The sequence below is a fragment of the Peromyscus eremicus genome, chromosome 12 (genome assembly GCF_949786415.1).
Source record: "Peromyscus eremicus chromosome 12, PerEre_H2_v1, whole genome shotgun sequence".
Classification (NCBI taxonomy): domain Eukaryota; kingdom Metazoa; phylum Chordata; class Mammalia; order Rodentia; family Cricetidae; genus Peromyscus; species Peromyscus eremicus.
In genome coordinates this window covers 39966189-39982117 of record NC_081428.1, presented here as the reverse complement: position 1 = coordinate 39982117, position 15929 = coordinate 39966189, and the positions used below count along the sequence as shown (strand labels likewise).

Below are 15929 nucleotides of genomic sequence, written 5' to 3'. Positions count from 1 at the left end.
TGGGGATGAGTCTTTGTGCCCCTCCTCCCCTCCTCCACGCTAGGTCTAATGCATGCTGTCAGTCTCTGTGAGCTCATATGTGAGTCAGCCCTGTTGTGTCCGGAAAGGACTGTTTTCTTGGAGTCCTCCACCACTCCTGGCTCGTACAATCTTCCCACCTCCTCTTCCTCATAGATACCTAAGCTTTTAGGGGGAGGGTACGGTACAGATATCTTATTTAAGGCTGAGTTCTTTCTACTAGTTATTTTAGAATATACCATTAGCTGCTGACAATCAAATGGTCGTCAACCCTTTCAATCATGGCTTTTTAAACTCCTCTATGAAACTAACTCATTCTGTAGGCGTGCTGCTGTTCAGCTACGGAAGAACAGAAATCATCACAGATTTTAAAGCACGAAAAGAAGAGGTATTTTTAAGATACCAAAATGTTTAGGGTTCAGAATTGAAGAACAGAGAAGAGAATAAGAGGTTGCAGCAAAAGAGAACTTTAAAATTCCCTCCGGTTCTGTCTCGATTCATGTTTTCTCTGGCATCACCTCTATTATGGTCCTTGGGGAAAGAGGTCTCATGTCAGAAAACAAATGCAATAAAATTCACTTAAAAGTTGTGCAAAGTGTTTGTTTGTTTTCGAAGTTTGTACTTGCTAAAGCCGACTCTCTTAAACATGAATGAGAAAACTTGTCTAAAAGAATGGTGAAGGAGACAGTGGTGGTGCAGGCCTTTAATCCCAGCACTCGGGAAGCAGAGGCAAGCAGATCTCTGTGAGTTCGAGGCCAGCCTGGTCTACAGGTGAGTTCCAGGACAACCAAGGCTACACAGAAAAACCCTGTCTCAGAAATAAATAAATAAATAAATAATTATGAAAGGGCACTAGTTTGAGTGTTAAACATCCTGCACTCAGTTGAGTCTCACTCACTAGCCACGTCACTGCAGGTGCAGCTAGACCCTTTTAGAGCGTGGTTCTCCAGTGCAAGAGTGTCATTCTCTGAGATGTAGATGCATTTTTCCCTACGTGCCTTACAAGGCCCCACACAATGTTATGTACATACAGGGCCTCAGCTAGTTTTTCACTGGTAGGTCTAATCCCATGAACTTTATGTGTTCTCATGACTAAACATTTGTCCTGGTGTTTTTTGATTATTTGATTTTTTGTCAGCTTAATACAAAATAGGCTCATCCGAAAAGAGGCAACCTCAATTGAGAAAATGCATCCATTACATTGGTTTGTTGGCAACCCTATAGGGGCATTTTCTTGATTGACGATTGGTGTGGAAGGGTCCAGCCCACTCTGGGTGCTGCCGTCCATGGGCAGGTCATCCTGGGGTGTATAAAAAAGTAAAATGAGCAAGCCATGAGGGGCAAGCCAGTAAGAAACTTTCCTCCATGGTCTCTACTTCAGTTCCTGCCTTGAGTTCCTAGCCTGACTTCCTCATGAAGGACTGTAGACGGTAAGCTGAAAGAAGCCCTTGCTTTCTCAGGTTAGGTTTTGCTCATGGTGCTTATCACAGCAATAGAAAGCTAACTAAGACAGCTTCCTATGGACATATTTTTAAAGTCAGACAAATTCTTGGTTATATTCCAACTCTGTCCCCAGAATGTCACTGTGTAGAAGTTAAAATTCAACCCAGAGCTAAAGAGATGTATCTGTGGATAGACTGTTTGCTGTGCAAGCATGTGGAGATGAGTTTGGAACCCCCAGAAGGTGCTGGGGGACAGCCACAGGAGGATCCCAAAGGCTTGCTGGCAAGGCAGTCTAGTCAAATGCAGAACTCCAGGTTCAGAGAAAGAGATCCTGCCCCCAAATAAACCAAAAAGTAGACAGGAATTCTGTCCCTGGAGTAGGTCATTACTGACTTCTAATTCTATTTCTTTGCTCTTTAACCTGAAGCAAGTAAGTAGTTAACCTCTAGGGCCTGCTTTGGGTTTTTTTTTGGGGGGGGGAGTTGTTTATTTCTTTATTTATTTTGTTTTATTACCTCAGTACTGAAACCTTCTTGTTTATTATGAGAATTAAATAACATAGTGCTTATAACATGCACAATGGTAGATACTAAAAAAGTTTCTTATGAGATGTTGGTCAGAGAGACCCCAGAGGCCCCCAAAACAGTACAGGCTCTTCCCATTCTTCTTGATTATCTACCAGAACTAGATGATAAGACCCTAATGCTAAAGACATCACACACCTTGGATGCACCATAGAGAGAAATCAAACTGGATCTAGCATGGGAAGCTTGCTCCCGGACAGCCAGCTTTCTTAGCTAAAGGGTTTACAAGATACTATGCTGGGTGTTGGGAGTGAAAAAGCATCAATGGCCTCTTCTAGCTGTGAACCCTATGATCCATGGGACCAACCTGGCAAACAATACGTGCTCATCAGTAGAACAGACCATGGCATTATTATGAAAGTAGCCAATTTCCCTCAGATTGGATCTGAGACCCAGAGATCCACAGGAGTGAATACATACTTGGTGCTATAAACCTGGTCAAAAACCCGTGACAGAAGAGATTATAAGCCCTAGAGGGGAACTAAAAATTATTGTTTAGATGAATTGACATAATGTCAAGCTGCCTTATGAATAGCCATGTTTATACTCATAAATAAAAGATATGCTCAGCTTTAATCAAAGAAGCCTTTCTTTCCAGGGAATGGTGGTGAATATAGACTCATGACTGCATGAGGTGATAAAAATATGTTACGGATGAATGTTCAACCCTAAGCAAGACATTTATTCCATTCTATCCCCTCTAAGGCCCAGAGAACATTGTGAGAGAGGGGCCTGGAAGAACGCAGGAACTGGAAGATAGGCTGAAGGAGTACGCAGTGTCATTTTCTGGGCAAGACATAGCTATCATAACCCCAAATTATAGCAACTACAAATACACACACTGGGTCTGCACAAGAATGGGTCCCTCAAAAGTCAGATATGGTTGGAAGAGGAGCTCAGAGGCCCCTACACCTCACTGCTGAACCATCTACTACTGATGCTTTCAGGGAGGTGGGGAATCAGTGGGGAATCGGCTGTTCACTCACTGAGGACCCCACCTGGTGCCAATGGATCATTCCAATCCATTGCTCAGAGATGGCCCTGGTTAAACTACATGGGTCTCAAAACCAACACAAAAATCATTTATCAGGAAAGGGATTGGTAGGAAGAGGAAGGAAGGAGGTGGAGGTTGATAGTAATGGGAAGGTAATTAAGAGAGGGTGAAGAATACATTAAATACATGTATGAAATTGTCAAATAACAAAATTAACCCATTTTAAACCCCTATCCATAACATTGTTGGACTGACCTTGACAGCCACACCCATCTTTTCTAAGCTCAGCAGTGCTTACCATTTAAGTCACCAACTGTGGCACGTTGCCGCAACAGTCTCTGAGCTAAGTCCCAAGCTTTCCTGGCAAGATTTCGGCCTGAAGCCAGAGTCCCAGTTTGTACCTGTCTGTCCTCGTTCGGCCATTGTGGTAAAACATCTCTTAGGCTTGGGAGTTCATACCTGAGTATAAGCATGAAGTAACACACATCAGTAATTTTTTAATTCTAATTGCTGTTATCTTTCTGTCATAGCTTAGATTTTATCCTCTCAGTGACATTACCCTCAGTCTTCTTGTCCTCCCTGCCCAATATCCTGAAGCTACTCATTCCACTTTCCTACCTAGTATTAAGTATATCCTGCTGGAGAACTAGCATTCTGTACTATCCTCTGCTTCATGTTTGAGACGGTAAGATCTTCCAGGCTTGTCTATCTTTGACCCAATGTTACCACCATATTTTATTCAAATATTACCACAATACTTAGAATATACAAAAAAAGTTTGTCACATATGTTAGAAGTAAAATGGATTTCATTTTGAGGATCTCCATGAAAAGTGTCAGAAAATTACTCTTTCCCACCCCTCAAAAACCTGGCTAGATGAGAGACTCCAAAAGAAACTGCAGATAGACTAAAACAATGGAGAAGATTCTGAGTTCGTAAATCACAGAACTGGAAATAAAAAGTACACCAGGGATTGATCACGTAGTTGCTTATGGAAAGCCAAAGTGGAAAGAATTCTCCACCAGTATTGGAAGGCCTGGAGTTAGTCCAAGGCCTGTCATTACTGCCTGTGTGCCTCCGTAAGCCTGGTACTGGAAATAGTGATTCACGGCCCCATCAAAACTCTTGCCACATACACACATCTGGACACACTGTCATTAGCCTCATTCTACAGCTAGCAAGATTGAAACACAAACAGTACAACATCTCAAACCAGAACCCAGCAGCAACTAGCTGCCTCAACTCGGGTGAAATGGGAGCAGGAGGCCTTCCTGTCAGAAGACCGGCCTCTAGAAGTGGCCTAGAAGCACAAGGAAACACTTTTTAGAATCAGAGCTCCTCTGTCCTCCACCATGAACAGGTCCCCACACTTGAGAGCAGACAGAGCACTCTGCCAGTAATCAAAACAATCACTGAGCTCCCTGAGAATGGCGAAGTGTTCATCTGTGTCCATGCCAAGTAACTGGAGACAGAAATTGCTCAAAGTCCATCTATGAACACAGTGTTGTCTCAGTCATCATGTCTGTGTAGCCACTGGGACAACCTCAAAAGTCTACCAATTAGCTATAGAAACATGTCCAGAGTTGAGAACTTGACTACCTCTGGGCTTATCCACCCACATCCAAATGGATTGTTGTCTAGTATTTAAAAACATCTGTAGGTGTAGAATGCATGCAGCGATTTTAGCATATGAAAGCCATTCAGCCTCCTAGAAGACAAGATGACAGACCAGTGCTGAATTATAATTTAAACATTGAAAGTCCATTGAGAGGCGTTTCATCTAAGGCAATAGTTTTTGAGTTTTCAATGAGAAATCTGGAAGTCAACTAAGCGATATATATGTTTTAAATTCTTGGCTATCATTTTATTGATATATGATTCCCATATCATAAACTTCACCCTTTTAAAGTGTCCATATAATGCATATTTTCAGTGTAGTCAAAGGTACTACGACTCTTAATTTCAGAAGTGTTTAGTCACTCAAGTGATAAATCTTTTATTAGCACTCACTCCGCATTCTTCAGGAGCCCCGTTGCTAAAACTGCTAGTCTCCCTTTTCGCTATGAGCTTGCCTATTCTGAACACTTTAAACAAATGCATTAATACAGCCTATTACTTTTTGTGCCTAGCTTCTTTCTGTGTTGGTTTTTGCTCTATAACATTAGATCACAGGACCTAATAAGGGAACTTATCTTAGAGGTATCAGCTTTCATTTTCAGAAATACCTTGCCATGCTTTATAAAATGCTTAAAACTCAGGGCTGCAGAGACAGCTGAGCAGTTCGAAGTGCCTAACGCTCTTGCAGAAAACGTGAGTTCAGTTGCACACAAATGCATGAAACCCAAATTTTAGATAATCTGATGACCTCGTTTGACATCTGCAGACTCATGCAAGTACATGGTTCACATACATACACTCAAGCACAAACCCATACACATAAAAGAAAATAATTTTTAAATGCTTAGAATTCATGAACTGGGGTCTGATTTAGCCTGTTGACTCCCAGACTATAAGCAGGGACATTCCTAAAATTTACCAGGCTAATGATAGTCTGTCTTAAGTCTAAAATCATCCTTCAGATAAGCCTGGTTTCACAGGAAACACAAGAATGCCATAAGTCCATGAATCCAAAGCTGTGTATATCTGTTCATTGGCCCCAGAGCAACCTGGAGCAATTTTTTTTAACTTGTCTTATTTTTCACCTTTCTCATCTATAAAATGAGAGGGACAATATTTTCTTCACAGGGATGTTAAAAAGGACTAGGAAAAATATGCACCAAGTACGTAAAGCAACACACAAAGAAAACCTTGAATAAATTACTATTACTCCTACTTTAGAACTATTATTTTCTTATTTCCTTAAGTGCTGCTATTCATCACTGTGTTCAGACAACCAGTCAAAGAATTATGTTGGTGGTGATCCTTGCTTGCCTTGTGGGAATGGCATGTAATAGTAAATACAAAATATACATTTTTATTGTTTGTTTGTTTGTTTGTTTGTTGTTTTGTTTGTTTTGTTTTGTTTCGGAGACAGGGTTTCTCTGTGTATACCCAGCTGTCCTAGAATTTGCTCAGGCTTGTTACTAACTAACTCTTACATTTAAATTAACCCATATTTCTTATCTATGCTTTACCACATGGCTCATGGCTTGTTACCTCATTTTCTACACATCCTGCTTCCTCGGTGGCTGGCTGGCGTCTCCCTACTCCACCTTTCTCCTTCCCATCATTCTCAGTTTGGCTCTCCTGCCTAACTTTATCCTGTTCAGCTATTGACCAGTTGGCTTGTTTATTAAACCAATCATAGTGACATATATTTGCACAGCAAAAGGAATATTCCACAGCAGCCTCCTGTGTTCTGGGATTAAAGGCCTGTGCTACCACCAGCCAAAATATACATTTTTTTAGTCTAAAGTCCCATGCCTCCTTTGTAATTTAATCTTACAACTTGGTTCTAGAAAAGAATTCTGTGATCCTTGTGTACATGTTTCACCTAGAATCTTGTGTCAGCACAGCTTTTCCATGAGGAAATTAGTCAACCAGGAGCTTCTTGGAAGAAATGCCTATGAAGGATTAAGGATAGTGGCAGCTGGCATGGGTAGGGAGAACCTCAGACCATGATGCCAATCAGACACTTGGGAGAGAACAGAAAAGGACTAGACAGTAGGGGAATCTGGCTGAAGTACAGATCTGAGTTCTGAGCCAGGCTTCCTGTGGATGCATAATAAAGATTATCCATTAAAGGAAACCACTAGCCGGAAGGAGCCAGCTAGCTCTACTACCCCTCCTGGCCACTACTGGAAGAGAGTACCTGTCAGGTGAATGCAGACATTGCAGCTGTGGGCCTTGCTTACAGCAGGTTCTTATTAAAACTGACCTTGGCCAGGCTTAGAAAATACTCCTGAGGTCTATCCTGTCAAAGAAAGGGGTGTGAGATACTGAGGCAGTGAGCCGACAGCTACCAGATGAAATGCCAAGCACAAGTGGCTTTGACCTCTAAATTAAACCCATCACTGACTTCATTATCTACTTCATTTCACTTATAGAGACACAGGATGAAGCAAGCCCCAGAGGGTGTGGTCCCAGAAGTAAAAGAAGATGGCAGATAAAGTACATCTGGATCAGACAGTACAGAGAAAGCTTCCAGAACTAGAGCAGACGGGGAGGTGTTCATCACAGACCTACCCACGCCCAGAGCAAGCACCCATAATGCAAAGCAGGTTGCTGCAGCACCCACTGGAGTGCAGAACAGGATAATTCCAGTTGTCAAAGCTACGGGTGAGGCAAGAGGAAGAAGTGAGTCACTGCTCAGGAGGTAAAGCGAAGATCTCTGAGCTCAGGACCACAAATAAAGAAAAGCAAGAGAGGGCAGTGTTGCTGTCTGGCTCATTTCACATTGTCATGAAGGGCTGCGTGGCATATGACCGACAAACATCTGCTATGCAGAGAACGAATGTTTCAAAGCATTTGTAAATCCAACAAACATTCCCAAGTGACTGTAGGAGAAAAGAAATCCCTGTAGTTGCACTAAACCCTGCCAGGAAGACAAACCTCAAAAGCAATTAAAGCACAAGATGATACCTTATGGGTCATGTGATGGGTGACAGAGGTGAACTTGAATGGACACTAGGCTTTCGGGTAGCAACAACTATAACAAAATCACTCCCATTGACTGCCCTGAATCCTGCTAGGGAGACAAACTCCAAAGGCAATTAGAACAAAGCACAATACCTTGTGGATCATGTGATGACTGAGGAGAGTTAACTCTCGAAGTCACGTGATCATGTGACTCATCGCCCTAACTAGAAGACTCTGAGAAAGGCGGGAAACATCACTGATAATTACACCGGAACAATAGACATAAACTAGGACCTGCTCCTGGGCAAACCAGGGGGAATGTCATTCCTCTGAGGAATAAAAGTGGGGATAAAATACTTAGAAGCAGGTAGGAGTGGGCCCTGCACTGAAGAGGAAAGGGATGAGAGAGATGGATAGGCAAAGGGAGAAAAAGAAGTTGCCCAAAGGGACTTCAGAATGTTGAAGCTGGAAGGACCTCAAAGATAAACCAGCTTAACTTTACTACAGAGAAACCATGGGAGGGCGGTGGGAGAAACCATCACTTGTTAAGTGCCCATCATATACTATGCTATACGTTTTTAAAGAATATTCTTATTTAGTCCTAATTAGAACAGCACATTTATTTGTTTGTTTTTTTTTTAATTTGTATTGACAAGGTTTCACTATGTTGCCCAGACTGGCTTCAAAGTCCTGGGCCCAGGCAAACCTCCCTGCCTCATCGTCCCAACTAAATTGGGACCACAGATATATAATAGTGAACAAGGCCAATTTGGATATCACTACCCTCAGCTTACAAATGAAGACACAGCTCAGGGAAACCGAGTGACAGAGCTGAGGTTCTAATCCTGCTGTGGAACTGTAGTTTGTATGTCCATAATTAGTAGCACACATAGAATTCCTACCTAGGATTTCTAACTTTCAGTCTACTTTTAAAAGATATCTAGGATAAATGAGTTTATACTGGATTAAATACTGTCTCCCCCAAAATTCAGATTCATTTGGAACATCAGAATGTGACTTTATTTAGTAACAGGGTCTTGCAAATATAACCAAATTCAAATGAGGTCATGTTGGATTAAGATGGACCCTATTCTAATAAATGTTGTCCTGGTAACAGAGAAGTGTAAACACGTCATGGGAAGAGACATGGGAATACACACAAGGAAAAACATCCTTCATCCATTAAGATGACTTAATTCCCAGCTAAAAAATGTCAAAAGGGCTGGCAACCTCTAGAAACCAGGAAATGACAGGGAAATAGTCTGTAGAGCATGGTTCTCAATCTGTGAGTCCTGACCCCTACAGGGGCCCCACATTATATATCATGAGTATCAGATGTTTACATTACAATTCATAACAGTAGCAAAATTACAGTTATGAAGTAACAACAAAATAATTTTGTGGTTGGAGGTCACCACAACATGAGGAGCTGCATTAAAGGGTTGCAGTGTTAGGAAGGTTGAGAACCACCGGTAGAGGATTAGAAGGGAGTGAGGCCCTATTAACATCTTTATTTTAAATTTCTGTCCTCCAAAAATATAAGACAACAAATTTTTGTTTTAAACCAGGGGTTCTCAGCCTTCCTAATACTGTGACCCTTTAAAACAGTTCCTCATGTTGTGGTGACCCCCAAACAAAAAATTATTCTTGTTGCTACATCATAACTGTAATTTTGCTACCGTTATGAATCCTGATGTAAATACCTAATATGCAAATATTTTATGTGTGACCCCTGTCGGGGTTTGCAACCAGGTTGAGAATTGCTGTTTAAACCAATGATTGTGGAACTTTCTTATGGCAGCCCAGCAAGATACCATGGAAATACAGCACAAATAGGCAATTGAGCAGGAAGGGTGGGGACAGAAGAAAGGTCACAGGAAGGCCAGTGGCAAAGAGCGAGACTGATATTCTATAAGAAATAACTGGAGCAAAGGAAAAGGTGAGGTAACCAAAACCCCACACACCAAAAATAGTTATTTCGGTTCCATGATGATACCTGCTCTATCAGCCCATTCTCGTCACTGCCCCTTCCAGCTTTGAAGGAGCTCATAGGCTTGCTGGCCATCTCTGTCCCAGGGAAAATTAAAAAGTGACGAAGCCCAAGAAAAACCGGACCTGATCTTCTCACAGGAATGAAACCCACATCCACGGTGAATGCCACAATGAACGATGAGTCACCGCTTCAACTAATCAAGTCGACTTTGCTCTGGCGAGAATGACTACATAATCTCTAATCACTGAAATTGTTAGAGCATATATAAATATCAAACCAGGGAAATGGAGTAGTAGAAAAACCAAATCAACTTAAAACACACTGTGAAGAAGAGGGAAACAACGGAGGACAGAAAGTAAAGACTATAACACGACGCCAGGTCGGTGAGACGCACCAAGAGTGTGCTTGGGAAGGGGGATAGAAGGATCAGAGTTCAAGGTTATCCCCAGCCACCTAGGAAACCAAGATCAGCATGGACTACAGGAGACTCTGTCTCAAAAAAAAAAGTGGAAAGGAGGAAAAAAGAGAAAGAGAAGAAAAAAGAAGCACTTAAAACACAAATATGTCCATGATTACATCAATGTACACCAATGGAAATGCTTTTAAGAATACAAATGGATGTATTGTGGGAGAAAATAAAATATAATATCCATTGTTTACAAGAGAAATATTTAAAATAAAAGAAACATTAAAGTCAGAAACAGTAAGATGAGAAAGGATACAACATGCAAACACTAAAACATACAAAACTGTCTCAGATAGAGTTCTCTTTGGAACAGAAGCAAATACTTGAAAAGATAGTTTCCTTGGGAAGTGATCCCAGGAATCGCCAATAGAAGAATTTGGAAGAGGAGAGAGTGAAAAGAACATGAAGTTCTGTGGATAGAGAGTTAGGGGGGCTTGGGAGGAATCGAGGGAGGGGGAAAACATGATCAAAATATGTTGCATAACTCCCAAGTCCCAGGGTGGTGAGCTCCAGTACAATGAACAAAAATGTGATGGAGAAATGGGAAAGAGAGTACATGGTGGAGAGATGGCAGAGAAAAAGAAGAAAACCGATTCATGCATGGTAGAGAGAGGTGGAACTGGGAACTCAGTGGCATTGAGAACAGGCCAATATGAGGAGCCTGAACTGCCACCCAAGTCCATGGTGATGTCCGGCCCCAGCCATTTGGATGTCTATGGTTGCGGTCTGGGTTGCCAACTGAGACTGTGTTGATGCGGGGAAGGGTATGCCACAGTCACCACTGATCTGAGAGGCCTGTGCTGCTGCCCCCTGAGGCCATGATGATGTCTGGCTAGAGCGCAAAGGGACTGGTCCTGTGGAACCATAGCCGCAGGAGCTCCATGACTCTGGCCAACAGCAGGATATCTGAGGTGAGGTTACGGTATTAATGCTGTAACAGAAGCCAGAGGCCTTGAACCAGACCAGTGACTCATTGCAATGAACCTTTGCAAGTAAAGCTGTTTGGGCAAAAGGGTATACTGGGTGACACAGAGTTTCCAATGCCACCATGACGTGATGGAGGGGCCAGAAAAACGGAGGAGTGGAGTGGCACAGGTATGGTGGAACTGGAGACTGGACAGGTGTGCCTGGTGTGAGAGAAGGCTGTAATTGATAGAGGAGTGGGTTGTTGCCGAGAGGGGCTGGTGAGATTTTTTTCTTTTCTGTTTATTTTTTTAATTCTAATTGTATTTTTTTAATTTTCTTTTGGGGTGGAGGTTACAAGGTTGGAGAGCAGATATGGAAGGACTGGGAAGTGAGCGGGATTGAGATGCGTGATGTGAAATACCCACAGAATCAATAAAAAAAAGTTTTAAAAAGTATATATATTTATTTTATATACTATATGATACATTTATTCTATATAACATATATTTAAATTTATGTATATATGTTTATAACATGTATTATACTGATATATACATATATATATTGCATGAAAAATTTAAGTAGAAAGATTACAAAGAGAAAAGGAAACCATTCTTAGGTGTATTAATTAGCAGGCTACCACACTAGAAACCTGTGACTCAATCTTTCTGAGAACCTATGAGACATGATGTATAATATCTAAGAATAGCCCAGCCAATAGGCAAAGAAACCCAGGCAATACCCATCTGTCTGTCACCAGTCAGCCCTGCTACCAAGGTATAGACCTCCAAGAACCTCTAACCTGCCTTCCCTGGCATTTCTTTCTGGTAAGAAAAAGCACACAACTAAAGAACCACAGGTGGGGTGGGGTGAGGGGAGGGGAGGCTGGAGAGGTGGGAGGAGGGAAGAGTAGGATCTGTGGTTGGTATGTAAAATGAATAAGAAAAACTTTCTTAATTTAAAAAAAAAGAAGAAGAAGAAGAATCACAGGTGATTATGGTAGAGAGCCACCGTCATGCACAGCAGTGGCGGGTGCCCTGGAAATGGAAGCTCATTAATGGGATCTGCTGCATGGTGAAAACAGACTGTGAGGCAAAAGGCATTGCTAGAAACAGAAAGCGATGCTTTAAAGACTCAGGTCGTGCCATTCACACTTAATGCATAACCAGTACAAGCACAAACACCCCTCATAACACAGCATCACACTATATCCGTCAAACACTGATAGAACTTAAAGAGACACTAGCAAATACACAACTGTAGCAGCTCCTCGCTTACTTTCCTCATGAACTAATACAAATACAAATACAAATACAAATACAAATACAATACTCCTAAAGATATCAAAGATCCAAACAGCATGAACAGCTGATTTAATTAACACAGATAAAGAGAATGTCTAACAGCTTCAAAGTATTTTCTTCAAACATAAAAGGTTCTTTTTAAAAACTGACATAAACCAAGTCTTATATGTTTCACAACAAATATTACCCAAAAATAATGTTTTCTAGCCACAATCCACATGCAAATTAATAGCTAACAGACTATGAAAAACCTACATACACAGATATTAAAAAAAAATATGTCTTAAACAACTTATAGATCAATATTTTTAAATCACAATGATATCTTAAATTAATTTTAAATATCTTAAATTAATTGTAATGAGAATGATACATTAAATTTTATCATAAATTATTAAAGTTGTACAAAGATGGAAATGTATAGTCTTAAGTATGTGTAAGAAAAAATGAAGAGTTTGAAATCAGGTTATCTCAAGAAATAAAACAGATCAAATCAACACCAACTGACCTGGCTAGATTTTTATCAACTTGACACAGGCTAGAGTCATTTGAAAAAGAGGGAAGGAACCTGAATTGAGAAAAGGCGCCAACCAGTTTGGCCTGTGGGCAAGCCTAAGGGCATTTTCTTGGTTAATAATTGATGTGGAAGAGCTGCCCAGCCCTCTCTGGGGGTGGTGCCAACCCTCTGCAGGTGATCCTGAGTTGTATAAGAAAACAGGCTGAACAAGCTATGAGGATCAGTTCAGTGAGTCTCGTTTCCCCCTGGTTCCGCATCAGCCCCTTCCTCCAGGTTCCTGCCCGCAGCTCCTTCCTGGCTCTCCTCATTGATGGGGTGCCATCTGAAACTTGTAAGCTGGAATGAACCCTTCCCTCCCCAAGACGCTTTTTGTTTATGATATTTATCACAGCAATAAAAACCTTGACTAAAACACCAGTGAAGGCAAAAGGAATAAGTCATGTGACCAGTACATATGAAAACAGAGGTAGGTAAAACAAAAAAAAAGAGCGTTAGTAGAAAGAATCACAGAACCAGAAATTGTTTCATGAAATATTTAATAAATTGGTATTTCTTGACATTTCATGAAATATTTCAAAACTGATTAAGAAATAGAAAATACATAAAAATTATGCATTAAAAATTATGGATGGATGCACTGTCAGGGCTTTTATTTTCAATCTTACAGGTCCTTTGCATACATGCTATGGTTTCCGGCTTTATGTTTTTGTAGATTTCAGTATGTGCGGATGTATGTGTCTCTGTATCTATGTGTTCCTCAAGCTTTTTCTTTGGTTCTGTTTTCTTATGTGTGTTTGTTTGTTTGGTCCTATTCTAGTTTGTTTTTATCTTATCTATTTTTTATTTAGATTCCTATTTGTATCCTAATGAGAGAAAGAAAGAAAGGATGGGTGGAGAAGTGGGCAGGATCTGGGAGGACTTGGGGAATGGGACACATACTCAGAATGTATTAAAAAATTATTTTTTAAAAATATTAAAAATTTTAGCCTGGTGGTGGTGGTGGCACACACCTTTAATCCTAGCACTTGGAAGGCAGAGCCAGGCGGATCTCTGTGAGATCAAGGCCAGCCTGGTCTACAGAGCGAGATCCAGGACAGGCACCAAAACTACACAGAGAAACCCTGTCTCGAAAAAAAAACAAAAAAAATTAAAATTTTATTAAAAATTATTTTCAGTTTAAAAAGATGGATGCATCATTAAAGATCACGGGAATAAGAATATCTTTACATGACATTTTGAACTACATATTAATGTATTTTTCTTTCTTTTTTATTTGCAGTGTTAGAGATCAAGCCTAGATTTTTGCATATCTTAGGCAGACACTCTACTTACTGAACTTCATCCTCCCCCCAAAAGGGTAGCCTAGGGTGGCCTCAAGCTCACAGTCCTCCTGCCTCATCCTCCTCAGCTCACTGATTACTGGTGTATGCCACTATAACCCTATCAAAACTGAAAAATGAAACAGAAAATCTAAGTCAGTGTATAGCTCAGAACCAGAAGCCCTGGTTCCTGGATTCAATACCAAGTACAAGAAGGAGGAGGAAAAAATCAAAATAATTATATAACTACTTAAAATTAAATTTATACTTACAGCTTTCACAAACAGAATATACCTTTATAGATGGTATTTACATACACATTCTATAATAAATTCTACTGTACTATCTGGAAATAACAATTTATTGTAATTGTGTTTTATGAATTTAACATCATCATGATATGAAAAGCTGACAAGTAAGAGACAAGAGAACTTCCGGTAGTGACTCTCTGAGTAGGAAATGCGAAACTAGGGTGAAAAGACAAAAAAAGATACTCTGAGAGTCATGAAGATTGAATGAGACACGTTGAGTCATTACTCATCAACAGTAGAGCTGTATATATAGAATATCCAAAATAATGCTGTCCTAATTTGCTTTTTATTGCCGTGATCAAACACTGGCCAAAAGCAACCTAGGGAAAAAAAAACAGTTCATTTGGCCTACATTTCCATGTGACTGTCTATGGGGCGGCAGGTTCAGCACAGAATCTCAAGCAGGACTCTGGAGTCAGGGACTGATGCAGAGACCATGGAGGACCTGGACTTACTGATTTGGTTCAGGCTTATGTTTAGCATTTTCTTTTGCCTCCCAGGATCACCAAAAGTGGACTAGGCCCTCTCACATCAGTCATTAATAAAGAAAATGCCCCCGTAGGTCAATCTGATGGAAGCAATTCTTCAGTTAAGATCCCTAGTGACCCTAGTTTGTATCAACTTGACAAAACTAACCACTATAAATCACCAGAATATTAACTGAGTTTAGCAGAAATTTTAATTAGCAAATTTTGTATTTTCACAATTTCATACATGTATACTGTGTATTTAGGCCCTCTTCCCACCTCCCACTTCCACTACCACCACTACCCACTCCTTACCTAATCCCTTTTCTCTATTTACCAGTTTGAGTTTTGTTTAGTGTCTGCAGAATTTAATCAGGGACATCTGTGTGGTCCTTAGTTTGGAATTAATCATCAGAGCTTGGTGGGCTCACCAGGGGGTACACTGGGTATCACACTTACCCTCTTCCAGAATCTGTCAGTTGCCAATAGTTTGACAATAGGTAGTGAGGTCCTGTGAGTCTCTTTCCCCAACCACAGCTGACTGTTAGGGATTCTGAGTCCTCAACGATTCCTTATTCTCAACATTTTGTGCATCTTCACAAGAAAAGGCATCTCAGTTTATGGCTGAGAGTAGCCTTTGTCTGTGGGAATAAACAGACGTCTAGCAGTGGTTTGATGCTGCGTCAGTTCAGCTAAGTACAATTATCACATTCAATGTTCATACATCAAAATTAAGTGTCATTCTACATTCCAGAAAGAATAGAGAAATACACTTTTAAATGCCACCATTTACAATAGCTACAAAATATAACGTATCTACAATACAATAGATAGTATATATAGGGAGATAGTATAGTCAGTAAAATGTTTGCTATGCAAGCATGAGCATCTGAGTTTCATCTGCAGAATCCATGTGAAATAAGTTGTCATGGTGACTCACACTTTGACACTGGGGAGGAGGCAGAGACTAGGCTTATCCCTGGTGCCCTTGGCCGATCTAGCCTACCCTACTTGGTGAGTTCCTGTCTC

The 15929-nt window shown here is 40.8% G+C and overlaps 1 protein-coding gene across 1 annotated transcript in view; it reads right to left on the bottom strand.

Annotated features, from left to right (window-relative positions):
* LOC131922893 (uncharacterized) overlaps positions 1-15465 on the bottom strand; it is a 37343-nt gene extending 21878 nt beyond the window's left edge. Inside the window, exons 1-2 of the mRNA XM_059277729.1 lie at positions 15360-15465; positions 3338-3498 (exon numbers count right to left, since the gene is read on the bottom strand). The gene's annotated coding sequence lies outside the window, so the exon portion shown is untranslated. The remainder of the gene's footprint in view (positions 1-3337; positions 3499-15359) is intronic.
* Between the last annotated feature and the right edge of the window lie 464 nt (positions 15466-15929).